Raw genomic sequence first — 27,588 nt, 5'->3', positions numbered from 1 at the left:
AAAATTGTGCTAGTTTGAAGCTAGCTGGAATATTTCGGTGAGGAGGACTAGATCATAGGCTGTGAAATCAAAACAAGAGTGATGTCTAATTCCCTCATAGGCTTGCTGAGATGTATAAAAACATAAGTCAAAACATAGATAAGACACTCAGCATCACTCTCGCTTGGGCTGCTGGCTGAGTTGCATCTCTCTAACCTCACCCTCCACTTTGGACTAATCCACTTTGCTTCCTGACCCCCTGGCTGAACCTGTATTCTTCCTTGGGACTGGGGTAAGGTTGAGAGGGGTAGGGGGAAGGTGAAGGGGTGGTTGGGAGCCCCTCCTGGGGACTCAGGTTCTGGGAGGGCTGTTGTGTTTCTGTATCACCTTTTCCCTTGTCTATTTCAGTCTATAACTGTATATACTGTAAATATCTGCTTGTATACTGTGCTAGCTGTAAATATAAGCTTCATTCATATTTCCAGAGCCAGCTAAGTCTAGTCTGTGTGATTTCCAAAGTGTGGGGGGGCAGGGAACACCCAAACCATCACAGACATACAAAGCAGGGCTATTCACTTTTCCTGAATCACTGCAAGGAAGAAGTGAAAGAAAGTTCTACATTGAATGTATTAAAACAAATTAATTTGAAGATGCGAATAAACTGTCACTTTATAGCATCTTAAGCTCCTATAGCCAATTATTTATGGCCAACAGCAACTCCAGAGAAGTCCAGTTGTAGACTGCAATTTGAGGCTGTTATTTGTTCATTAATGTTTCACTAGGTGGAGCTCTAGGCCAAGTAGCCTTGCAGTTACCTTGAATGCTTCATCCTTCTAATTTTGGACATTTCTTTAAACATTCTCAAATGGACACATCTGTTACTGTAAAATGAGGTGCAGAAACTGCACTGGCTTTATTATTTCTGTCACTTTATCTTCGCTGTCTACATAAAATCACAACTGCTGTAAACGATGAGCAGATTAAATAGAAAATCACAGAAGCTGTCAAAGTAACAGTGCTGTTGCTGCAATTTAATGGGCTGTTTATACAGGTATATCAGATTTCTCATAGTTCATAGTTTTCCTTAGGTGTACTATAATGCTTCTGTACTGATGGCTTATAGAATCATAGAATCATAATCATACAATCAACCAGGTTGGAAGAGACCTCCAAGATCATCCAGGCCAACCTAGCACCCAGCCCTGTCCAGTCAACTAGACCATGGCACTAAGTGCCTCAGCCAGGCTTTGCTTGAACATCTCCAGGGACAAAGACTCCACCACCTCCCTGGGCAGCCCATTCCAATGCCAATCACTCTCTCTGCCAACAACTTCCTCCTAACTTGAGACTGTGTGCCCTTGTTCTGTTGCTGTTTGCCTGGTAGAAGAGATCAACCCCACCTGGGTACAGCCTCCCTTCAGGTAGTTGTAGACAGCAATGAGGTCACCCCTGAGCCTCCTCTTCTTCAGCCTAAACACCCCCAGCTCCCTCAACCTCTCCTCATAGGGTTTATGTTCCAGGCCCCTCACCAGCTTTGCCACCCTTCTCTGGACACCTTCCAGCACCTCAACATCTCTCTTGAATTGAGGAGCCCAGAACTGGACACAGTACTCAAGGTGTGGCCTGACCAGTAGTGCTGAGTACAGGGGCAGAATAACCTCCCTGATCCTACAGGCCACACTGTTCCTGATGCAGACCAGGATGCCATTGGCTCTTCTGGCCACCTGGGCACACTGCTGGCTCATCTTCAGCTACTATATACCAGTACCCCCAGGTCCCTTTTTTCCAGGCTGCTCTCACTGAAAGTGTTCTCAAACACTGGAATAGTCTTCCAGGAAGATGGTTGAATCTCCATCTCTGGAGTTGTTTAAAAAGAGACATATATGTGTTGCTAAGGGATGTGATTTAGGACCAGACTTGGTAGTTAAATAATGGATGGACTCAATGATATTAAACATCTTTTCCAACTGAAACAGTTCCATGATTCTATAAAAGCACTTGCTGGATCTTTTGTCTTTACTTCTTTTGCTGTCTGTGAAAGAGGAAGGAAATCATGAGAGACCAAAAATCACTTACCTTTATAAAATAATCATTTCACTGCTATGTAGAATTGAGTCCTTGCTGGGTCCTTAGCCTAATTGTTACATAGTGTTCTCCTGCCACATGAAGCCTCAGGAAAAAAAAGAAGTAACTTATGGCTATATTTTGAGAACATGACCTCTTTGCAAAGTAATAAGAATCACTCTTCCATGCAGAAATGAATTCTTTTTAATGTCCTTTTAATGACCTTTATTCTTCTTTTGTTCAAGCAGGTGTTCAAATCTATGCTAAAGGTTAATGTGTGGAGATACATTTAAGGAAGTATAACTTTGCTAGTGCTGGCAGAATAGATAAAAATTCTAATAAAATAGGGAAAGGGAAAGGGAAAGGGAAAGGGAAAGGGAAAGGGAAAGGGAAAGGGAAAGGAAAGGAAAGGAAAGGAAAGGAAAGGAAAGGAAAGGAAAGGAAAGGAAAGGAAAGGAAAGGAAAGGAAAGGAAAGGAAAGGAAAGGAAAGGAAAGGAAAGGAAAGGAAAGGAAAGGAAAGGAAAGGAAAGGAAAGGAAAGGAAAGGAAAGGAAAGGAAAGGAAAGGAAAGGAAAGGAAAGGAAAAAAAGAAGAAAAGAGAAAAGAGAAAAGAGAAAAGAGAAGAGAAAAAAAGGAAAAAGAGAAGAAAAGAGAAAAGAAAAGAAAAAACAAATGAGAAAAGAAAAGAAAAGAAAGGAAAAGAGATAAAAAAAAACAGAGAAAAGAGAAGAGAGAAGAAAAGAGAAAATAAAAGGAAAAGAAGAGAAAGGAGAAGAAATGAAAGAAGAGAAAAGAGAAGAGAAGAGAAGAGAAGAGAAGAGAAGAGAAGAGAAGAGAAGAGGAGAGAAGAGAAGAGAAGAGAAGAGAAGAGAAGAGAAGAGAAGGGAAGAGAAGGGAAGAGAAGAGAAGAGGAGAAAAGAGGAGAAAAGAGAAGAAAAGAGAAGAAAAGAAGAAAAGGAAAAGAGGAAAGAGAAGAGAAAAGAAAATAAGAGAAAAGAGAAAAGAAAGGAGAAGAAAAGAGAAGAAAAGAAGAAAAGGAAAAGAGGAAAGAGAAGAGAAAAGAAAATAAGAGAAAAGAGAAAAGAGAAGAAAAGAGAAGAAAAGAGAAGAAAAGAGAAGAAAAGAGAAGAAAAGAGAAGAGAAGAGAAGAGAAGAGAAGAGAAGAGAAGAGAAGAGAAGAGAAGAGAAGAGAAGAAAAGAAAAGAAAAGAAAAGAAAAGAAAAGAAAAGAAAAGAAAAGAAAAGAAAAGAAAAGAAAAGAAAAGAAAAGGAAAAAAAATGAAAAGAAACCCCACACACCACAAAAGCCAAACCACAAAGAAAAACATGCAAAGAATAAAAAAAAGCAGGGGAGAGAGGGTTTGTTAGTTTGTTCACTTTTTAATTGAGTGGGTCAAAAGGAGTGCAGTGCTTTACTTCTCGGAGCTGGACACTCTGGAACTCATTATGGACCCCCAATCCTCCCAATGCCTGTACAAGTTAGCACAATGAGGAGTCATGCAGTAAAATCCAGTCCAGGATGGACAACCATAACGTGATGACTTCAAGCCTCAAAAGAACTACACAGGATGGCAAAATGCCCCAAATCATAAACCCTACTAAAAGGCTTACATACTTACTTGCCATGTGTTCTGCTCTGGATGGAAGCTCTTCCTCCATATCTCCTACTGACTGTTTCCCAAGGAAACAGGAACGTAAGAGCAAATATAAGTCAATAAAACCAAAATATACACAGTAAATGCATAGCAAAAGCATAGTTGGGGCAGACCTATGAAGAGAGGAGCCTTTGTTCTCAGGTCTTAGCCACTAGGATACAATGGCAGATTTGCCATTTAATGCATTTTGACAACTTATATGTTGTGTCAGAAGTTTACCAGGATCAGTGAAGTTAACCTTCTCATGCATGAGTTCTATGAGCTCATGAGTTCTGGGAAGATTTGAAGGCACCAAAAAATATTGCTCTTTCTTCCTACACTTTTTTGTCTGAGACTTAAGTTGTAAAGAATATACGAAGAGTGTACATTTGATACTGCATTGAAATCTTTGGGTAAGTTGCATTTTTTTTTATCCTACACTACATTTAATCTGAGAACTGACAATAAAGAGAAATATTTCAATTCTCTTAGAGCAAATGAAAGAAAAGCTTGAGAAAATACACTACACTACACTTGATTTTAGACAAAAGGCCAAGAAGTGATCCACATCCAGTCGGCAGCTGACACTAATGGTGTTCCCCAAGGATCAGTGCTGGGCCCAGTCCTGTTCAATATCTTTATTGGTGATCTGGATGAGGGGATTGAGTCCAGCATCAGTAAATTTGCAGATGACACCAAGCTGGGAGCAGGGGTTGATCTGTTGGAGGGTAGGAGAGCCCTGCAGAGAGACCTGGACAGGCTGGATGGGTGGGCAGAGGCCAAGGGAATGAGATTTAACAAGGCCAAGTGCAGGGTTCTGCACTTTGGCCACAACAACCCCAAGCAGCACTACAGGCTGGGGACAGAGTGGCTGAGAGCAGCCAGGAAGAAAAGGACCTGGGGGTACTGGTGGATAGGAGGCTGAAGATGCGCCAGCAGTGTGCCCAGGTGGCCAAGAGAGCCAATGGCATCCTACTACCTGAAGGGAGGTTGTAGCCAGGTGGGGGACACAGTCTCAAGCCTGGCTGAGGCACTTAGTGCCATGGTCTAGTTGATTGGCCAGGGCTGGGTGCTAGGTTGGACTGGATGACCTTGGAGGTTCCTTCCAACCTGGTTGATTCTGTGATCCTATTCTAACCACTCATCAGACAGACTGGTGTCAGGATCAACACAAATCAGTACAATATACAGAGACAGACAATTTTCTAACTCATAATCTGAAGATTTCAATTTTCATGTAATGATTAATGTCACAAATCTGTGTTTGGTATGGAGGAACAGAAATATGATTAGAGCATTTTAAATGGGGAATTCATCAGCTGCCTAAGTATAAAATTAGAAGTCTAGGTTGAAATGCCCCTCAAGGCTTGTGATACTAAACAGATCAGCATTCTGCCAGCATTTGTCTGACCCAAAGGACAATGACAGCAAATAACTGGATACAGAAGGCAATTGCTATTTGCTTGTGACTGAGATACCAATTTTTTTTGGATGGACTATGAAATGGACAACTTTAAAATTAATCAGATTGGAAGAAAAATCTGTTTCAAAAGTAAGAATTTAAGCTTTTCAAACAGTTTTTAAATGGCAAATGTTAGAGTAAATGTATGGGAGTAAATGCACAGGCAAATGAATTGCAAATGTTAACATTAAGATTATATGGCAGCATATTTTAAACCTCTGATTCTATGATTCTTTCTACTACATATGAAAGATCAGAAGATGAGTACATCATAAGGCAGAGTAACTAATACTTTCTCATATGCAGGCTTATCTTAAATGATATTATTTCTTCAGATAGCCTTTCAGATCTGTACACCAGCTTTTCAATATAAAGAATCATAGAATCAAGCAGATTGGAAGAGACCTCCAAGATCATCCAGCCCAACCTAGCACCCAGCCCTATCCAATCAACCAGACCATGGCACTAAATGCCTCATCCAGGCTTTGCTTGAACACCTCCAGGGACGGTGACTCCACCACCTCCCTGGGCAGCCCATTCCAATGCCAATCACTCTCTCTGACAACAACTTCCTCCTAACATCCAGCTTAGACCTCCCCCAGCACAACTTGAGGCTCTGTCCCCTTGTTCTGTTGCTGACTGCCTGGCAGAAGAGACCAACCCCACCTGGCTACAGCCTCCCTTCAGGGAGTTGTAGACAGCAATGAGTTCACCCCTGAGCATCCTCTTCTCCAGGCTAAACAGACAATTCAATGTGCAATATGCCAGAGACCTTTATTGATCATTTTGCCCCTCAACATATCCCTCAGGACCACAAGGCACAGGCCTATACATCAGCATTATTAGTCAAGGACAGCCCACTCCATCAGCATAAACCATGCCTTATTTTCCTCATTAACGAGGTGTCCATTATCTATCCCTTCTGAGATAAGGTAGCCAGCAGCTGGTGGGAACCAAGGTCAGCATCCATCTGTTATTATTCTTCTCCACTCTGTTCCCACATCCTTCTTCACTTTGCCTTCCCACATGCTCACACCTCAGAGCCTAGCAAAGTATCCTCTGAGCAGCCCCACAGTGTGCACTGATTGCCTTACCTGGAAAGGTGTTTTTATTGTCTTCATTTCAAACACAACAAAGTGGATGGCCTTTACAGCAGATGAGCATTCTTTTTGCATGAGAAAAGAACCTAAACCTCCAGAAAAAGAAGACATAAAGAAGGCTCAGATGTCAAATAGACTAGTCTGACAGGTTTAAATGAAGGTTGACAGACTGGTGCTGAATGTAGAAGGTTATCTATTGTCATTGTGCTACTGGCAGTGATGGGTATGTTAGTGCCAGAATGAGAAGGAAGCTTTCCTTTCAAATAGCTTACCATGGGCTGATATATGAACACACCTACTGCATGGTTATAACTCTGTGCAGTGTAATGACCTTCACAAGAATGGGCTGACATTTGATTTCTACATGAATTATTTGCTGCTGACATTGACTGATAGGGGTCTGACTAATACGTCACTGATCAGTGGATGTCTTCAGATCATTATACCAATCCTGCAAACTATTTTTGCCCCTGAAATAAATGTGAATTAGATGAAACTGAAGGCAAATACTGAAGAAAAATAAGAATTCTAGTGCCATAAAAATATTATTTTCTTTCTGCCCATGGCAGTTAAAGAACAAGTTTACATGGCTCTGTTTGAGCACAGAAAAGGAATAGATCTAAGGCATACACACCTATGGAGCTGGAAATGATGGCAGCTTTATTAAAGTCACAAAAGATGTTTGTATTATACTGAACTATCAAAGCCTCCAGTTTCTGAGCCTTAGTATTCAATCTTCTCTAAAAATATAAAGAATAAGAAAAAGAGCCTTCCTGAAAACTGAACTCCTGGTGGAATATGGATTCCAAAGGAATGGAAGAATGCATAGGGTCAGGTTTTACTTGAGACTTGGAGATGGTTTTTCTGTGAAGACTGCTGAAGCCACATGGTGAGCTTACTCAAGGTGATTTTACTCAAGACTGGTGGAGGATTGAACAAAATAAACAATATCTGCACTAATTATAGCCAAAGCAAAAAGTCATCTTCCAGAAGAGTTTTGTGAGAATTGAATCAAGCAAATAGCAGGTATGGAACAAATTCTGAGCCACAGAAGAAGGGGACACAGTCTCAAGTTGTGTCAGGGGAGGTCTAGGCTGGATGTTAGGAGGAAGCCTCATGCAGGCTTTGCTTGAACACCTCCAGGGATGGTGACTCCACCACCTCCCTGGGCAGCCCATTCCAATGCCAATCACTCTCTCTGACAACAACTTCCTCCTAACATCCAGCCTATACTTCCCTCAGCACAACTTGAGACTGTGTCCCCTTGTTCTGTTGCTGGTTCCTTGCAGAAGAAACCAACCCCCACCTGCCTACAGCCTTCCTTCAGGTACTTGTAGACAGCAATGAGCTCTGCCCTGAGCCTCCTCTTCTGCAGGCTGCACACCCCCAGCTCCCTCAGCCTCTCCTCACAGGGCTGTGCTCCAGGCCCCTCACCAGCTTTGTTGCCCTTCTCTGGACACCTTCCAGCACCTCAACATCTCTCTTGAATTGAGGAGCCCAGAATTGATAGGCTCAGATTTGGCTTATGGTAGGCCAGTCTTGGAGCCAACTGGAACTGATTTTGTCAGACACAGGGTCAGCCTTTGATTTCTTCTAACATGAGCAACCCCTGCAGCTCCTCCTCTACCAAAACATTGCCACTTAAAGCCAAAATGTTGTTATTTCTTTAGCTTGCCATCTATTTTTTTTTTCATTTAGAACAACTTTTTGTGTTGCACTGCTTTTATACTGTAGGCTGTCGAATTGTTTTACTTTCTTTATCTGCCATGTAATTCCTGATCCAGACCTTTCAAAGACATAAAAAGAGTCTGTCTCACAGGTGATTTTAGTTTTAACAAAACCCGAGTGGGAACAGGGCTTGGGTCAAGCACTGTACAGGCTATCAGAGGAATCCTTAAGAACTGACACAGACAGCTCTGTACTTCATGGTCTGCAAGGAAGTTATAAAGTTACTAAAGTTACTTTGAAGAGTTGATAGGAGATCAAAAAGATTTTCTTCTTGTACTTTTTTTTTTGGGGTGAGGTTTTTTTTTTTGTTATAACTCAGTTTTCTTTTCATACTGCATACAGCTGTAGATATCTGTCTAAAATGGTGTGAGGCCCCAAGTTGTTTTCGTTGGCTCAAACAGTGCCACTGAGGGGTGGGAGTGCACTTGGCCCAGGCTTGAGGCATTGGAGGTGCTACATCTCTCTTCCCCCTGCTGCATGCATGCCTAGGGGGCTCTGCAGCAGGCAGCCACATGTGACAGCCCTGCTCCTTGCCACCACTGTTCTGCACTGCCTACTCTGCATGGGCCCAGAGCTTCTTTTTTGCTTGCATCCCTGAGACAAGCCCCTTGGTACAGCCCTACTTTGCACTGACCTAGAGAGGACCATGCGGCACAGCACCGCTCCCTGCCACCGCCCAGAAACTGGGAACTGCTCCTGCGACAATGCCACAATTTTGGCCCATCTGCTTCTTTTGAGTATCTACCTACAGCAGAAAGGGAAGAGGAGACAGTAGCTTTGCCTTCAGGAGAAGCAGCAGCCTGTATATCCAAAACAGTGACAGCAGTCAGCTACACTCTAGCTGCTTCTTGTACAGCTCTTACTCTGTTCTTGTTCAGCAGTGTCATGAAGTAAAGATTTGCTCAGAATCAGGGTGATTCTCTGCTACAGAATTATGCAAAATTAACAATTGATATTAATTTTGATATCCAGGCGTGGGAATGCAAAGTGAAGGATGTGAGAGCAGAGTGATGAATAACAACAGATGGATCCTGACCTTGGCTCCCGCCAGCTGCTGGCTACCTTATCTCAGAAGGGATAGATAATGGACACCTCGTTAATGAGGAAAATAAGGTGTGGTTTATGCTGATGGAGTGGGCTGTCCTTGACTAATTATGCTAATGTGTAGGCTTGTGCTCTACTGGCTGAGTTATATATATTTGGGCTGTAAGTTCAATAAAGGTCTCTGGCATAATTCACATTGAATCATCTGGAGTCCTGCATGGCAAGGCCTTTGGCAAGCCCAGGACTAATGAGTCTTTGGACATAGCCAATCAGAATGACACTTTTCCCAAGCTAGGCCATATTGGGTGAATCCAGGGCTTTCATTTTTGTTTCCCACAATTGTTTTCCCCAGGGCAGAAAGAGGGGGAGAAGAGGAACATGTCTGGACAAGCCAGAGTCTTTAAGCTGCATGTTCTTTGTCCTCTTTCCTGTGGTTGCTTCTCCAAATAGTAGAAGGAAGGAGAGCAGAAAAACATGTCTGGCCAAGCCAGAACATGTATAAGCCTATTTTGGCTTATCCAGGCCTTCCACAACATTCTCTGCAAGAGTCTTACTCTATAAAGAGTTCAATATTCTTATCAGGTTATTCAAGCACTTGAAGAAAGTGTTCAAATTTTAACAAATAGCCACTAGAAGGCCTCAATTAATTTAAAAAAAAAGAACAAAAAAAGGCTGTAACTGACTAATATTTACACTTCTAAACTGTTCAAGTGAAAGTTAAGAAAAAGACCATGAGGTTTGTTGCTTACTTCTTCAGTGAGTTTTATTGATGTCAGCCTATCTTGCCCTTTGGACACTGGAATGGGCTGCCCGGGGAGGTGGTGGAGTCGCCGTCCCTGGGGCACTTCAAGGCAGGATTGGACGTGGCACTTGGTGCCATGGTCTAGCCTTGAGCTCTGTGGTAAAGGGTTGGACTTGATGATCTGTGAGGTCTCTTCCAACCCTGATGATACTGTGATACTGTGATACTGTGATACATCATGCCTCATACTGTCATGGAGAATAGCAGAAGCCCTCAGCAGGCCTCCCTGTTGTGAAGGTTGTAGTGTCTCACATTAATGCCAAGAGCATTGCAAAACCAAAACAATCCTTCAGTCCCATGAGAAAGTCTCTCCCTAGTCGAGATAAAAGGTAAGCAATGGCCACTGTTTTGGCTAGGGGGAATGGCAGTTCTCATGCCCACTCCACACCTGGTGTGGGCTGAGCTTGGGGTGGTCTTAGAAATAGTTTTGGTAAGAATTCTCCAATTGTATGGATTGATGATAACTTTGTGCCAGTCTGTAAGAATAATGTAAAATAGCCTGGGCTGGAGGGTTACACCTCTTTTGAACATTATAAATGGTGTGCCGGCATGGATCGGGAGCTCGCTTGCTTGCTTGCTCCTACCTGCTCCTACCTGCTCGCTCACTCGCCTGCCTGCCTGCCTGGCTCCTGCCGCGGTGACCTCTCGCTCCTGATCGGCCCTGCCCGACAAGGGACTCGCAGAGACCTGAAACCTGCTTGGGCCCGATCCTGACAAACAAAGGGACACCGCCCAAACCTCGAACCCTGCTAATCTGAACCGCTGAATCGTGAGTAAACCAAAGAAAGAACTCCTCACCTAAAGACTGAGCAACTTTAAAGACTCAAAAGAACTCTAAAGAAATCACAGACTCTCCTTTATCTGCTATTTTCTGAACTGTTATTCTACGACTTCAAACCTAAAAGAACTCAGGTGGGGAATTTAGTTCGGGAGGGGATCTCCGTGTTTGAGCAATAAATCACTTGAAAATCCACAAGTGAGCCTTGGCATATTTCCCCTAATCCTCCCAAACTACCTTCCGTGACACATACTTGTTAGCATGGCACAGCTTGGCTTAGCTTTTCTGGGTTTGTGTAAATGCTGATGTTCAGGTGCGTTGCCTTCATCTGTTCAGTCATCCATTACAGATTACAGATACAGATGGAGCTGTATGGGCTAAGTGGACTTTCTGAAGCAAGCACATTAGGGGGAGCCACATGTACAAAAGAAATGAGAATGTCTCATTCTTCCTCAGCTCCCTGCGTGATAAAAGGTGACAAGCCAACAGAGTACAGCTATGCCAGCCCATAGTCACATATTGTGGAGAGATCCTAGTATGATAATATGAGCTGGCTGAAAATCTACTTTATCCTTTACCATTCAGATGTCAGAACAAACATACAACATGTTTCACCATATGCCAGCAACCTTCCCAGTGTACTTCTAAGTTACTTTAGAAAGCCTTCATCTGCTTCCTTTGGCCTTTATTGCTGTTGATTTGTCTTTCTGGTATGTTGCTTCTGCTTGCTTTCTTCATCATTTATTTTTCCTGTAGCAAGTTTTATTTTCCTATTACTATTTTTGGGCAGGCTGGCTGGACACTGCAGACTTAATTTTCATACTTCTTAACTGGGCCCCATTTTGAATCTGCCCAAAAATCCATCTCTGAGAAAGGTCTGATATAATGTAGACTAGCCATAAGCAGCATGCATGTGAGTCAGTTGGAAGCAGTTGATCTCAAACAAGAAGTCAGTGCTTGGCTGTCTTAGCTAGGAATAAAAGCACAGTATTCCAGACTGCATGTACTGAGTTACATTCTTTCATTTCAGGAAATCTTCATCTAAATTCTTTTTCAAGATAGAGGAGGCTCAGGGCTGACCTCATTGCTGTCTACAACTACCTGAAGGGAGGCTGTAGCCAGGTGAGGGTTGGTCTCTTCTCCCAGACAACAGCAACAGAACAAGGGGACACAATCTCAAGTTGTGCCAGGGGAAGTCTAGGCTGGATGCGAGGAGGAAGTTGTTGTCAGAGAGAGTGATTGGCATTGGAATGGGCTGCCCAGGGAGGTGGTGGAGTCACCATCCCTGGAGGTGTTCAAGAAAAGACTGAATGAGGCACTTAGTGCCATGGTCTAGGGCTGGGGAATAGGTTGGACTGGATGATCTTGGAGGTCTCTTCCAACCTGGTTGTTTCTATGATTCTCACCTGTTTAAACTTTCTTTGCCTATTTTGCATCACTGACAACAAAGTTCTGTTTTTCTCATCATGTGCATCATTTTTGACATCTTTTCTTTTATCTTCCTTTTCTGCCTTTGCTTCTCAAGTTTTCTACTGGGCTCTAATAATCTCTTTCCCCATGCTTATCTTCTTATCTACAGTCTCTGCATTAACATGCATTATTTCATGACAAATTATTCCCTCTTAATATTTGGTTTGAACCTTCATATTGGGAACAAGGAAATAAAATTCTTGGTCACTTCACCCATGAAATACGAAATCATGCTCTGTCCTTGCACTGCAGTTCCACTGGTACATTAAAAGATGGTGATGAATAATGTCTTCATTGGCCTGTCTCCAAGTCAGTAAGATTGCTAGTTAAATCAGAAGTGGCTGAGTAGAGAGAAGATGGCAGAGACAGATCTAAATGAAACGTTTAACAAACTGACTCTAATATTCTTCCTGACAGTTTCAGACAAGGGAATAAAGCTCAGAGTTTGAATGTCTACAAGAGTTAATGTAATTAATGCTCTGGTCACTGACACTTGTAAGAGTTCATTATGTGGCAACAGGAGAATTTATTTGTTTATAAGAAAGACAAGATCAGAAAATGTCCTTCATGAGTGCTCAGGAATTTAACCCTGTCTTCTTCTTGTTTGAAGATTTTATGAGTGATTTACATTAGAAACTGCTCTAATTTCCTGATTTGAGTTCACTATGCAGAAATAAGCCTTAAGGAAAAAGAACATTTACTAATTTGGAGGCAGTTTACTGTCACCAAGTAAATTATTTGTTAAGGAATTTTACATGAAGAGTATGTGAGAGTGTTTTTTCTTTTCATATTAAAAAAAATCACTAACAAGGGATTATGAAATATGTGCATTTATGTCAATGTGCATAAATACATCATGGAATCATGGAGTCAAACAGGTTGGAAGAGACCTCCAAGATCACCCAGTCCAACCTAATACCCAGCCTTATTCAGTCAACTAAACCATGGCACTAAGTGCCTCAGCCAGGCTTTGCTTCACATAATAACAAATAAATGCTTATGCCCTATATGATTGAGTCCTGTGTCCAGTTATGGGCCCCTCAATTCAAGAGAGATGTTGAAGTGTTGTAACATGTCCAGAGAAGGGCAACAAGGCTGGTGAGATGCCTGGAACACAAACCCTATGAGAAGAGGCTGAGGGAGCTGGGGTTGTTTAGTCAGAGAAGAGAAGCTCAGAGGTGACCTCATTGCTGTCTACAACTACCTAAAGGGAGGGTGTAGCCAGGTGGGGTTGGTCTCTTCTACCAGGCAACCAGCCTGGGGACACAGTCTGAAGTTGTGCCAGGGGAGGTCTAGGCTGGATGTTAGGAGGAAGTTGTTGTCAGAGAGAGTGATTGGCATTGGAATGGGCTGCCCAGGGAGGTGGTGGAGTCACCATCCCTGGAGGTGTTCAAGCCAAGCCTGGCTGAGGCACTTAATGCCATGGTTTGGTTCATTGGACAAGGCTGGGTGCTAGTTTGGACTGGATGATCTTGGAAGTCTCTTCCAACCTGGTTGATTCTATGATTCTATGATAGATGGTTTAAGTAGGTATAAAATGGAAGCTGGAGGTTTAGAAGAAATCTTAGATGGAAGCCAAGTGGTCAAAATTTCACTGCTGTTATTTGTTGCAGGTTTAATGCCAATAGCCATGCCTTCTAGCATTTCATTACTACATTAAAATAGATTTGTAGTGTCACTGAAGCATGAATAAACATTTAAATAGCTTTGGAAAGAGAGGCTTCCCCGTGGCATTATTTTGCTGATATGTTAAACAACACAATATCTGAAGGGCAAGTTCAAATTCCTCTGAATAGTTATATGCTGATCTCTAAACTGACAGAATATTCATTCCATTCCCTGTCTCTTTAGGACAGCACACCAAAAAAAACCCCAAAACCCCAAACCAAACATCTCACTAAGATTTTCTAAATGTGAAACTTAGAAGAAAATTGAAGTATAAGGATTTACTGTGGTATTTAAGGGGAGTTCTGAATTCATAACTACAGAAAAGTTAATTTACTCTTTTAAGTCTTCAGTCAGAGCAACAGTATAGATTTGTCATGATTTACAGCACAGAAATTGCAATATCTCTTACTGGATCATGCCAGAAAGTGAAATGGTTATTCTTGGGATATTTTGGAGAGTTCAGGGACTCTTGAATACCATATTTTTCTCTGAGGTAAGAATACCTTAACATTTCAAAGCAAAAGAACAAATACTAGACATGGCATACTTCCTTATTTCCCTTTTCTCCTCCAGCGGCACAGATGTTCTTCACTGGGGAAGCAATCTGTATTGTTAAAAATGCACTGCAGAAGACCTGTTCATGCACACATGCACATTAAACTTGATGTGTGCACAAGCATGAGGGTTTGACTAGAATCACAAACTTAAAACCAATTCCATCACATAGCGTGTGGTGTACTCCTGAGCTTCCTTCTTTTGTGATTATCCAGCTGCTCAATATCCTGTTGTGGCTGTTTGAGCTGGATTTCTAGCTCAGACATAAAAATACTCAGAAGAGGGAAATTTAGAAGTAGAAGCTCTGAGTGGAGAGGTGAACATTCTAAAGATAGGCCATAGAATGGCAACAATCATAGAATCAAGCAGGTTGGAAGAGACCTCCAAGATCATCCAGGCCAACCTAGCACCCAGCCCTATCCAGTCAACCAGACCATGGCACTAAATGCTTTATCCAGACTTTGCTTGAACACCTCCATGGATGGTGACTCCACCACCTCCCTGGGCAGCTCATTCCAATGCCAATCACTCTTTCTGCCAGTAACTTCCTCCTAACATCCAGCCTAGACCTCCCCCAACACAACTTGAGACTGTGTCCCCTTGCTCTGTTGCTGGTTGCCTGGAAGAATAGACCAACCCCCACCTGGCTACAACCTCCCTTCAGATAGTTGTAGACAGCAGTGAGATGTCCCCCCCAGCTCCACATGTGACCTACACTGACAAATCTTTATTTGCTGCAGAACTGATCTTGTTACAAGCTACTGCTGTAGGAGGAAGTCCAATGTGTATTTTTAACAGTCTGTATCCATTTTGTTAGTAATTCTATAGACATCTATATTAGTCTATGTTAGCATTTTGCAGTTTCAGTATATAAGAATAAAGTCCTTGGTCCATTTGGATGGAAGGAAGATTTTTAAGAGAGTGTGGTGAAAAGGGTGTCTTGAAAAAACTGTGCTTCACTGAGCAGCTGGACTTGGAGTCCCTAGAGGTGTTCAAAAAAAAAGATTGTCTGAGGCACATAGTGCCATGGTCTGGTTGATTGGACAGGGCTGGGTGTCAGGTTGACTTGGATGATATTGGAGGTCTCTTCCAACCTGGTTGATTCTATGGTTCTATGATTGATCCTATGATCTGTTATAAAAATAAGGAACATAGATAAAAGAGGAATGTTTTTTCAATGCAAATGTTACCAAATACATATTACACATAAATTGCAAGATGTTTACAGGTAGGGGGTGATGGTTACACAGTACAAAAAAAAAAAAAGAAAACAAAAAATCAAACAAGCAAACAAACAAAAAAACCCAAACAAACACAATCCCTAAAATATAAATGTGGGAAGCTTTGGGGGCATAAATCTCCTTCTGAAGCTGCTAAAAGGCAAGTGTCTGGTCTGAATTAAAGCCAAGTGTCAATCTAGCTTTTGATCTATGATACTCATAAGGCTGTAAGAAAGCACTTGAAAAGATACAAGGAGATTGCAGAAGATGTGGATGCACAATGACAGGCAGACTTGGCTGATGTGCTACAGATCTCCAAATAGAATTACAGTGTTAAGCACATCTTAAGGCTGGTAGCTATATGATCCAAGCATTCCTGGGCCTTTATACCCTATCTGACCCTGAGATTGGAGTACAGACTGAGAAAAGGGTTCCCAAAGATCAGGTCATTCTCCCCCTTTACTCTGCTCTTGTCAGACCCCACCTGGAGTACTGTGTGCAGTTCTGGAGCCCCCAACAAAGGAAGGACATGGAACTGTAGGAGTGAGAGACACGAAGATGATCAGAGGGCTGGAGCACCTGTGCTATGAGGACAAGATACAAGCATTGGGGATCTTGAGCCTGGAGAAGAGCTTTCCTCTTTGAGGAGACCTCATAGTAGCATTCCAATATCTAGAGGGGGCCTATAGGAAGGCTGGGAAGAGACTATTTACAAGGTCTTGTAATGACAGGAGGAGGGGTAATGGGTTTAAACTGGCAGAAGGGAGATTTAAACCAGATGTTAGGAAGAAGTTCTTTACAGTGAGGGTGTTGAGACACTGGAAGGGGTTGCCCAGGGAGGCTGTGAATGCTGCCTTCCTGGATGTATTCAAGGTTAGGTCAGATGAGACCCTGAGCAATCTTTTCTAGTGGGAGGTGCCACTGCCAACGGCAGGGAGTTGGAAATGGATGATCTTTGAGATGACTTCCAACCTAAAGCATTCTATGATACTGTATTCAATAAGAAGCTTAAATAGGAGTAGCATAGCTGTATCTACTTCTCTTCATGTGCTATGGGTACTTCAAGTACTATAGGTTAGCAATGTTCTTTCCCATCTTTGGTATGCACACTGGTGAAGAGTTAGCATTAGCTTGGAATTCTGACATTTCTTAGAAACTGGCTATTTTCCTTGCACTTTTTATTACACTCCTTTTCACTGCAGCATCTGCATGCTTTAGACATCATGACAAGTTTGCTCCAAAAGTAAGAATGCGTAATTTAGCGACATATGGTCTACAAGTTCACAAGCTACACAGCAGGAGAGGCCCAGGCTAAGCTTATGTACAATCTAAAAAATTTCCTGAAAGTTGTGCATCATCAGTGCTAACAGAGAAGAGATATCTCAGAAACTCTACCTAAACATGACTGTAATGTGGTGAGATATGCCTGAAGCATAGAATTATAGAATCATTTAAACTGGAAAGGACCTTTAAGATCATCAAGTCCAGCAATTAACCTAACACTACCAAGTCTGCTGCTAAACCACGTCCCTACATACAAGCCTGCAGAAGAGGAGGCTCAGGGGTGACCTCATTGCTGTCTACAACTACCTGAAGGGAGGTTGTAGCCAGGTGGGGTTGGTCTCTACTCCCAGACAAGCAGCAACAGAACAAGGGCACACAGTCTCAAGTTGTGGCAGGGGAGGTCTAGGCTGGATGTTAGGAAGAAGTTGTTGCCAGAGAGAGTGATTGGCATTGGAATGGGCTGCCCAGGGAGGTGGTGGAGTCACCATCCCTAGAGGTGTTCAAGCAAAGCCTGTCTGAAGCATTTAGTGCCATGGTCTGGTTGACTGGACAGGGCTGGGTGCTAGGTTGGCCTGGCTGATCTTGGAAGTCTCTTCCAACCTGCTTGATTCTGTGATTCTATGAAGAGTTTTGTGAAAATATGACCTCACAGATGGTATCTTTCCAATTTAACAAACTTAAAATTATCTCTGCATGATAATCTGTTCTCTGTAGTTACTTGTCATCTAAAGTCTAATTCATTCAGTAGCAAGCAATAACACAACAACAAAGTTACAAAAAGAAGTACTATGGACACAACAGACCTGTGCTACAAACGATGTCACATAAATTAGCTCTGTTGCAACAGGCTGAAATCAGCCTTACAAACGTTTTCTTCTACTGAACACTGCTTTGGGCAGTTTGCCTCAATTTCTTTTAAACTATTTGTCACATTTACATGCTTGTTTATAGCCTCTTTCAACAGATGTATGCTGCCAGGTAACATTGCTTCACTTCATAATACCACATACAGCTCCTGAACTTCCAAACATGCATTTACTTTTCTGTACTGTAAGATTTGTCTTTGTGTTCCTATCTGTTGGCAGAATCCTTAGGGTCCTGCAGCAGGCAGATGGACTCATTTCATCAGCCAGTGCACGGGGATGGTTCTGGCAAAGTTGACTTTCTTTTGGGTTCCAGCCACTTTATTCAGTCTGCCTGACATCTTTCACAGAGTCAGAGAAATCAAGGTAATGGTAGCTGATATGTGGTTGACATTATTTGTAAGCAGGTCATTTTAAGATTCAGCTCTTCATATTTTCAAGTAACCACTCAACATTGTTTTATCCTCCAACTCTTGCAATAGGGTATTTTCTCTTGAGATATTAATTTTGTGCCAAAGTCCCTAACACAATGAATTAATAAACTCTAAACCCAGCACAGACAAGGATTAGCCTAGGGAGAAAAAAATGTGTTTGACCTTTGTTCTCTTTGAGTCCTGGCTATGCCTGAGAAGGCAAGATATGTCAGCTAAGATAATCACCAAATGCAAAGTAGTAACACTCTTCATCTACTTCATGTTTAGCTGTCAAGAGACTCTTTGAGAAAAATCAGAAAACCAACAGAAGTTTCTTTTGGAGAGTTCCATGGAGAAAGACCCTGGAGTCCTAGTGGACAGCAACTTATTCATAGAATAGCAATGTTCCCTTGTGGCCAGGAAGGCCAATGGTGTCCTGGGATACATGAAGAAAAGTGTGTCCAGCATATCTAGGGATGTTCTTCTCTCTATATATTATGCCCTGGTGACACCACACCTGGAATAACGTCTCCAGTTTTAGGCTCCAACAAGGTAAGCAGCAGTAGAACAAGGGGATGCAGTGTCAAGTTGTGCTGGGGATGGATGCTAGGCTGGATGTTAGGAGGAAGTTGTTGGCAGAGAGAGTGATTGGCATTGGAATGGGCTGCCCAGGGAGGTGGCGGAGTCACCATCCCTGAAGGTATTCAGGAAAAGACTGGATGAGGCACTTAGTGCCATGGTCTAGATGATTGGACAAGGCTGGGTGCTAGGTTGGGCTGTATGATCTTGGAGGTCTCTTCCAACCTGGTTAAGTCTATGATTCTATGATTCCTAACTCCCCGCTGGCCAATTCTCCAATCTCACCTTGAACATAAGGTAAATTCTGGGGTAAGGTAGAGGGTTGGAAAGGAGGTGGAAGAGTGGTTGGGAGCTGTTCCTGAAGACTCTGGTTTCTGGGAGGGCTGTTGTGTTCCTGTATTACCTTTTTAACTTGAATATTTCAGTAGATATTGTAAATATAACTTCATTCATTCAATTTCCAGTGGCTGAATCTAGTCTGGTTGATGTTCCAAAGTGTGTGGGGGGTGAGCAACACCCAAACCATTTGTCTGTTTTTGTGGTTAAGATGACCCTTTGCTAACCATAAATTTCTCCATTTCCTGTCACGCTGACCCTGAAGACTTTAAATAGAAACAAGAGCTCTGTTTGCTGCATATCTGCTGAGAAAATAATGTCAAGGCTTTTGTGGCTTGGGAAGATTTCTCATCCAGAGCCTAGCAGTAGTAAGTCTGTGGAATGCTACTGCCCTAAAAGGTGTAAGGCATAAGCTCTGCATCGAATCTAACTCAATAATAGGGTTTGAACTTCATGGGAAGCTTTCTAAAATTTGATTTTATTCCAAGAGAAGAAAAAAGGGGGGAAAGCTGTAATTAAATAGCAAGTAAAAAAAAAAAAAAGAAACACATTATTTCTCCTGTGCTGATTTGCAGCTGTCCCATGAAGCTGACATTCCCAGACTAGCAGAGAGATGATCAAAGGTAAAAGACACAGCATTATGCAGCCCAGCTGGAAAGGAACTGTGGACAGTCCACTTCTGCTTCATAGCACAATCAGACTTAACCTATTTCATGCCTGTCAAAGACTATCCTTTGAAATCATAGTGTCCTCCAGGCAATCAATTGCACTTTTCACAATGTCCAATCAAAATCTCCAGTGATTATAAACCTATTGGGGTTTGTTTCTTGCACCCACCCTGGACATGAAAATTTGCATATATGTGTGAAAACAAAGCAAACAAAATAATCATAGAAATTAATCTTCAGATGGTGCATATTTATCCAGCAATCTGGATGTTGTTGTTTATAGTGTCATGGGTTTGCTTTTTTTGTCTGTTTTGTTTGGGTTTTGGGGTGTTTTTTTGTTTGGTTGGAGTTTTTATTAGACATTGAAATGACTCATTGCTGTCTCAACTACCTGAAGGGAGGCTGTAGCCAGGTGGGGTTGGGCTCTTCTGCCAGGCAACCAGAAACACAACAAGGGGACACAGTCTCAAGTTGTGCCCGGGGAGGTCTAGACTGGATGTTAGGAGGAAGCTGTTGTCAGAGAGAGTGATTGGCATTGGAATGGGCTGCCCAGGGAGGTGGTGGAGTTGCCATCCCTGGAGATGTTCAGGCAAAGCTTGGATGAGGCACATAGTGCCATAGTCTAGTTGACCGGACAGGGCTGGGTGCTAGGTTGGACTGGATGATCTTGGAAGTCTCTTCCAACCTGCTGGATTCGATGATTCTATGTTTATGTATCTTGGAAACTGATGTAATTGAAAACCAAAGCAAAATAATACTACATGCAAGAAATGGACTTTGACTTTCTGAATATTTTTCAATGCTGTTTTCCAGTAGCACAATAAATGTAAAAGCTCTGATTCTGTGGAATTGTTTTTATACAACGAATCTCCCTTTTTCAAATGGAATACATTTAATTTCCTCTATTTGTTGCTATAATTGTAATACCAAAGCTTATTAGTCTTTCAGAGGACCAATCTCTGTCTAATGATTATGACTCCCTGAAATCTTCAGAGTTAAAAGAATTTAGGGTATTAAAAATACTCTAATTGTGTCTATTTTATTTTCCATGAGATAGATTTATTTGTAATAGTTTAGTTGGTCATACAATCATAGAATCTATACACCCTATAGAGGTGTGTAGTAGAGTATAGAATCATAGAATCATAGAATCATAGAATCAACCAGGTTGGAAGAGACCTCCAAGATCATCCAGTCCAACTTAGCACCAAGCCTTGTCCAATCAACCAGACCATGGCACTAAGTGCCTCGACAGGCTTTGCTTGAACACCCCCAGGGATGGCAACTCCACCACCTCCCTGGGCAGCCCATTCCAATGCCAATCACTCTCTCTTGGAAGAACTCCCTCCTAACATCCATCCTAGATCTCCCCTGGCACAACTTGAGACTGTGTGCCCTTGCTGTATTGGTGGTTGCCTGGAAGGAGAGACCAACCCCATCTGTCTACAGCCTCCCTTCAGGGAGTTGTAGACAGCAATGAGGTCACCCCTGAGCCTCCTCTTCTCTAGGCTAAATAAAGGGTATAAACCCTTCTGTATAACCTATAGAAGGCTATAGTAGGGTGGAGTTGCGATCTCTGGAGGTGTTGAAGAAAAAACATCCCTGGCAGTGTTGAAGAAAAGCCTGGATGAGGCACTTAGTGCCATGGTCTGGTTAATTGGACAGGGCTGGGTGTTAGATTGGCCTGGATGATCTTGGAGGTCTCTTCCAACCTGCTTGATTCTTTGATTTTAAATTCTATCCAAACTATTTTGTAATTTATTTGGAAAAAGGTAAGTTTCAGAATACAGGGAAAAAATAGTATAAATTTTGAAGGACTTTTTATTATTATTGTGGAATCATTCCTCAGTGACATAAAACTGTCTCAGACTCAAAAGCCTTAATAAAATGAAGTGACAGAGATAGATAGGTGGTGGTAATGTATGAAATAACTCTCTCCTAGTAGTATTTAATAAAAGGTTTTCAGAGAAAGAAAAATAATAAAATACAACTAATGTCTAATTAAGTTTATCTGTCAAAATGGAAAATCAGTAATTCTACAGAACCTCGTAGAATATAGGAAATAATACAGGGAATTTACACTTGCATTTATTCACACAGAGGAATGTATAATGACATATTAAATATTATCATAATTCTTATGAATTCCACAAGTGGTGCTAGTAACTTTTTAAAACACTTATTACTCTGCATTTGGTAAAAAATAAAGTTGTGTTATATTGCTTCATTCAAAAAACCAGCAACAGAACAAGGGGACACAGTCTCAAGTTGTGCCGGGGGAGGTCTAGGCTGGATGTTAGGTGGAAGTTGTTGGCAGAGAGAGTGATTGGCATTGGAATGGGCTGCCCAGGGAGGTGGTGGAGTTGCTGTCCCTGGAGGTGTTGAAGCAAAGCCTGGCTGAGGCACTTAGTGCCATGATCTAGTTGACTGGATAGGGCTGGGTGTTAGGTTGGACTGGATGATCTTGGAGGTCTTTTCCAACCTGGTTGATTCTATGATGCTAGCAAAAAAGACCAATATAAACATAGAAAACAGCTTATATGCTCTGGTTTTGCTGAGATCTTTACTACTATTATGACTGCAGAAGTTATGCCTCTTCATAACATTTGGACAGTCAAAACTTTTGACCTCTGTATTTTTCTGTTGTGCAATTACAGAATATATATTCAATTCATGCCCATTTTCAGCAGCACCTCAATATAACTTCTTTTAGCTCTTTGTGGGTTTTTTTTTGCTTGGTTTTGTATTTTTTGCTAATGATTTTTAAGCAAGTAGAGAAGTTGATTGAGAGTATTTCTTAAAAAAAAAAAGTCTATTGTGTCATGGAGATAGCAGAATACAAAATCTATACAACTTTTCACATTTTATTCATGTATATTTTTATTTAGGTGAAAAAAAAATGTTTAGGATGAATAAGAAATACATTGCAAAAAAAAAAAAAGCAGATACATAAGCACTTGAATTCTAGACTAATTTTTCTGTAGTGCAATTACAGAACATACATTCAATTCATGCCCCTTTTCAATGTTTACTGCAACAAAAAGCAGCACCTCAATATAACATTTTCTAGCTTTTTGGGGGTTTTGCTTGGTTTTGTGGTGTTTTTTTTGCTAATGATTTTTAAGCAAGTGGAGAAGTTGATGGAGAGTATTCAGAATTACGTAATTTAGGTTGGAAAAGAGCTTCAAGCTCATCAAGTCCAACCATTAGTTTCATACTGATGAGCCCTTGACTAAACCAAATCCCTCAGCACACCGAATCACTGTGAATTGCTACGGCTGGGAAGGACCACCAGGATCATCCAGTCCAACCTTCATTCCAGCATCCTTCATCACCAGACCATAGCCTCTAGCACCACATCCACTCTCCTTTTACACACCTCCAGGGATGGCAACTCCACCACCTCCCTGGGCAGCCTGTGCCAGTGCCTGACCACCTACCCAGTAAAGAGCTTCCTCCCAACAGCCAACCTAAGCCTCTCCTGACACAACTTGAGGCCATTTCCTCTTGTCCTATCATTAGTAATGTGGGAGAAGAGACCAGCTCCAGCCTCACTACAACCTCCTTTTAGGTAGTTGTAGAGGGCAATAAGGTCCCCTCTCAGCCTCCTCTTCTCCAGACTAAACAAGCCCAATTCCCTCAGCCACTCCTCATAGGTCATGTTTCCAGACCTCTCACTACATTGGTCAGTAGTAAAGTGTACCACAAAAGAAATTAAATAGCACAGGTAATTTTAGCACTGGATGCATAGGAGTATTCAAGGTGGTACAGATGTTAAACAGGAATTGTGAGAACCTACACTTTATGCTTAAAATTGCATCATTTTCTTTCTCAACTGCATTTATTTCTTACTCAAGGCACATTACAAAGACCTGATCTTACTTCATGCATGTTTATGTATAGGGAGAGAAAGAGCAAGTCAACATTCTTAGATGTATTAAACAAATGGATTTCTTATTTGAATTCTTATTTGAATTCTAGACTAATTTTCTTGATCACTCTGTAAAATGAAATAATAGCAGTGCTAAATGTCTTCATATTTTCTAAAGCCATTTTTAGAAGTGTTATAACTGATATGGTGCTGCCTCTCACACCTTATTTGTATTTAAATTTGATTTCATTTCAGATAATGAGATATTTTCACTCAGAAGTTGTACCTGTTAAAATGGTAAGTATCCATTCAGCTGTTGCTTTTCTAATGCTTGCCAAAAAAAGCTTAGACAATAATGGGAATAAGCAATATACTAGATAAACTTTTCTGTTTTAATGGCTCTCATTTAGGAAAAAAAAAGTCCAACCATTTAAGACTTCATGGAACAGTATATTTTCTGGTTGGCTTCTGAGCAATTTTCTTAGTAGACCCTTGTTGGATGGTGTTTAAAGGAACAGTATGCTTTGCCAATCTAAATTGAAAACAATAGGTGCATGAAATAAAACTAGAGTGTGTTACAGTGTTCATTAGAATCATAGAACCAGCCAGATTGGAAGAGACATCCAAGATCATACAGGCCAACCTAGCACCCAGCCCTAGCCAATCAATTAGATCATGGCACTAAGTGCCTCACCCAGTCATAGAATCATAGAATCAGCCAGGTTGGAAGAGACCTCCAAGATCATCCAGTCCAACCTAGCACCCAGCCCTGTCCAATCAACTAGATCATGGCACTAAATGCTTCATCCAGTCTTGTCTTGAACACCTCCAGGGACAGCAACTCCACCACCTACTTGGGCAGCCCATTCCACAACAGCTGTTGTGTTTCTTTTGCTGTTCTTAAAGTTCCACTAATAGGTTTTTGAGTTTAGGCTTGTTTATTTGTTTGTTTGTTTTCAGGAATACTTAATCAAATTACAAAGGGCAAGGAAGGGTAGTTTGCAAAATGGCACTGTGCTGTCTACAACTACCTGAAGGGAGGCTGTAGCCAGGTGGGGGTTGGTCTCTTCTGCCAGGCAACCAGCAACAGAACAAGGGGACATAGCCTCAAGTTGTGCCAGGGCAGGTCTAGGCTGGATGTCAGGAGGAAGTTGTTGTCAGAGAGAGTGATTGGCATTGGAATGGGCTGCCCAGGGAGGTGGTTGAGTCACCATCCCTGGAGGTGTTCAAGCAAAGCCTGGCTGAGGCACTTAGTGCCATGGTCTGGTTGACTGGCTAGGGCTGGGTACTAGGTTAGCCTGGGTGATCTTGGAGGTCTCTTCCAACCCAGTTGATTCTATGATTCTATGATTCTATTTATAAACCTACAGCAGCATCAGAAAGATTTGTTTTTCTTAGGTTTATGTAATAGAGAACTAGTGCAGATTTAAAGTTTGTGTATGAATATCTAAGGGAAACAAATAGAGAAGCACTGTGATTTACATTTAAATTTGTACCACAAAAGAAAAAAAAAAAACAACCCAAACCAAACCATAATTTTAAAACTACCTCTGCACAATTAACAATTTGTGTTCATAGTTATTATAAATGTATACCTTTAGGAAACAATTCAGTATACTTTTGGGACTGAAGATGAAGCATGGAAGCATAACTAAGGGAAAGTTTAACACAATGGAAGGAATTGGGTATATAAGACACTCCTTATCTGGTAAAAGCAGACAGAAGTGTCTATTGAAATTTCAGTCTCACAGGGAAAATAGGTATAAAGGTACCCCAAAACAATATTCAGTTTTTCAGTTCCTTGGATTTAAACTATGACAGAAAAAATGTCAATTCTGCACAGTACAATCCCCTTCAAATAAGGATTTGGTTCTGTTTTCTTGACTAACTCAATTCAATCCCAACAAAACTAAGTGAGCAAACATCTGTATGAAGAATACACTTTCATTCAGTACATTTGGATCAAATAAGACCCACAGTGTTTGTCAGTGGTCACTGTTTCATTATCAGTATTAGGTTCCAGAACATACCAGGCTGCCCAGGGAGGTGGTGGAGTCACCATCCCTGGAGGTGTTCAAGAAAAGCCTGGCTGAGGCACTTAGTGCCATGGTCTGGTTGATTGGCTAGGGCTGGGTGCTAGTTTGGACTGGATGATGTTGGAGATCTCTTCCAACTTGGTTGATTCTATGATTTTATACAGTTAATTGTGAACTCAGTAGTTGCTACTACCTGGGAAGTAGGGGTTAAGTTTTAGTGGGACACAGTTCAATTGAAGCAGAGTATGACTCATTTAAGCCCTGTGGTTTTTCTGTATCTCCATGACCAAAAGAAGTGTTCTTTGCCTAATTTCACTGTATGGTGTCAACCTGACTTACACACTATTTTTGCAGCAACCCTGTTTCACTTAGAGTCATGGAATCAACCAAGTTGGAAGAGACTTTCAAGATCAGCCAGTCTAACCTAGCACCCAGCCCTAGCCAGTCAACCAGACCATGGCACTAAGTGCCTCAGCCAGGATTTTCTTGAATGCCTCCGGGGATGGTGACTCCACCACCTCCCTGGGCAGCCCATTCCAATGCCAATCCCTCTCTCTGGGAAGAACTTCCTCCTAACTTATACTGCCATAATAAGTAATGCACTGGCAATGCATTTAAGCTCCTTAGACGACCTCTTTTTCCTGCTCCAACTCATAAAACTGAAATTAAGAAAATAGGATTACTCATAATTACAACGTGTATTTTGTCCTACTTTGTGCCAAGTTAGTCTGAATATTCTGCCAATATTGATGTTGAAAAAACTAGTCTGAAATGGGGCATATGATCTGCAGTATATAAAGGGTTTTCTTTTCCTTTGATAAATTAGAACTCTTTTAAAGAATGAGGACAGAAGAATTATGAAAGGTGTAATACCCTGTGGAGTGTTTGACCTTAGGTTACTGCCAAGCTTTCTACGCTGCCATTCCCTAACTTACCCTCCTCAACCAGACAGGATCAGAAAGTAAGTTGGAAATGATTGTGAGTCATAACAAAAGCAGGGAGAGCAGCCACTGAATATAACCACAGGAAAATGTAGGCTCCACTTGAACAAAATTAATTTATTGCCCATTAAAAAAGGATAGGATGGTAAGAAAGACAAACAAACAAACAAACAAAAACCAGCAAACAGCTTCCTCCCACCCTTCCCTTTTCCAACTTTGTGCCTGATTTTTTCACCTCTTCCCTTCCACCTGTTGTGGGGAACAAGGTGTTGTGGTCAGTTCATAACACTTAATATCTGCTGCTTCATCCTCCTCAGACTCTTTTCATGCTCTAGCATGGGATAGCTCCCACATGAGACAGAACTTTATGCACTTCTCTAGTATGGATTCTTCCCACAGACTATGGGTCTTCAAGAACTGCTCCAGCATGGGTGTTTTTCATCTGATGAAGTTTATAAGGAATGGCTTGCTCCATCATGAGTTTCCAATGGGTTCACAGGTCCGCCAGGGAAACTTGCTCTTGTATGGTCTCCTTTCCACCAATGACAAATCCTGCTTGCTTCAGCATCCTCTCTTCATGGGCTGCAGCTTCCTTCAGGATATATTCATCCTCCTTCAGCATGGAGTACTCCACATGCTGCAGTGTGGATTACAGAATCATAAAATCAACCAGGTTGGAAGAGACCTCCAAGATCATCCAGGCCAACCTAGCATCCAGCCCTAGCCAGTCAACTAAACCATGGCACTAAGTGCCTCATCCAGGCTTCTCTTGAACATCTCCAGGGATGGTGACTCCACCACCTCCCTGGGCAGCCCATTCCAATGCCAGTTACTCTCTCTGCCAACAACTTCTTCTTAACATCCAGCCTATACTTCTCCCAGCACAACTTGAGATTGTGTCTCCTTGTTCTATTGCTGACTGACTGGGAGAAGAGACTGGCCCCCACCTGGCTATACTCTCTCTTTAGGTAGTTGTAGACAGCAATGAGGTCACCCCGGAGCCTCCTCATCTCCGGGCTAAGCAATCTCCTCTTCCTCAACCTCCCCTCATAGGGCTGGTGTTCCAGGGCTCTCGCCAGCTTCCTCACCCAACA

This window comes from Pogoniulus pusillus, chromosome 5, assembly GCF_015220805.1.
Source record: "Pogoniulus pusillus isolate bPogPus1 chromosome 5, bPogPus1.pri, whole genome shotgun sequence".
NCBI lineage: Eukaryota > Metazoa > Chordata > Aves > Piciformes > Lybiidae > Pogoniulus > Pogoniulus pusillus.
The sequence above is the reverse complement of the archived record's forward strand: the minus strand, read 5'-3'. Positions refer to the sequence as shown.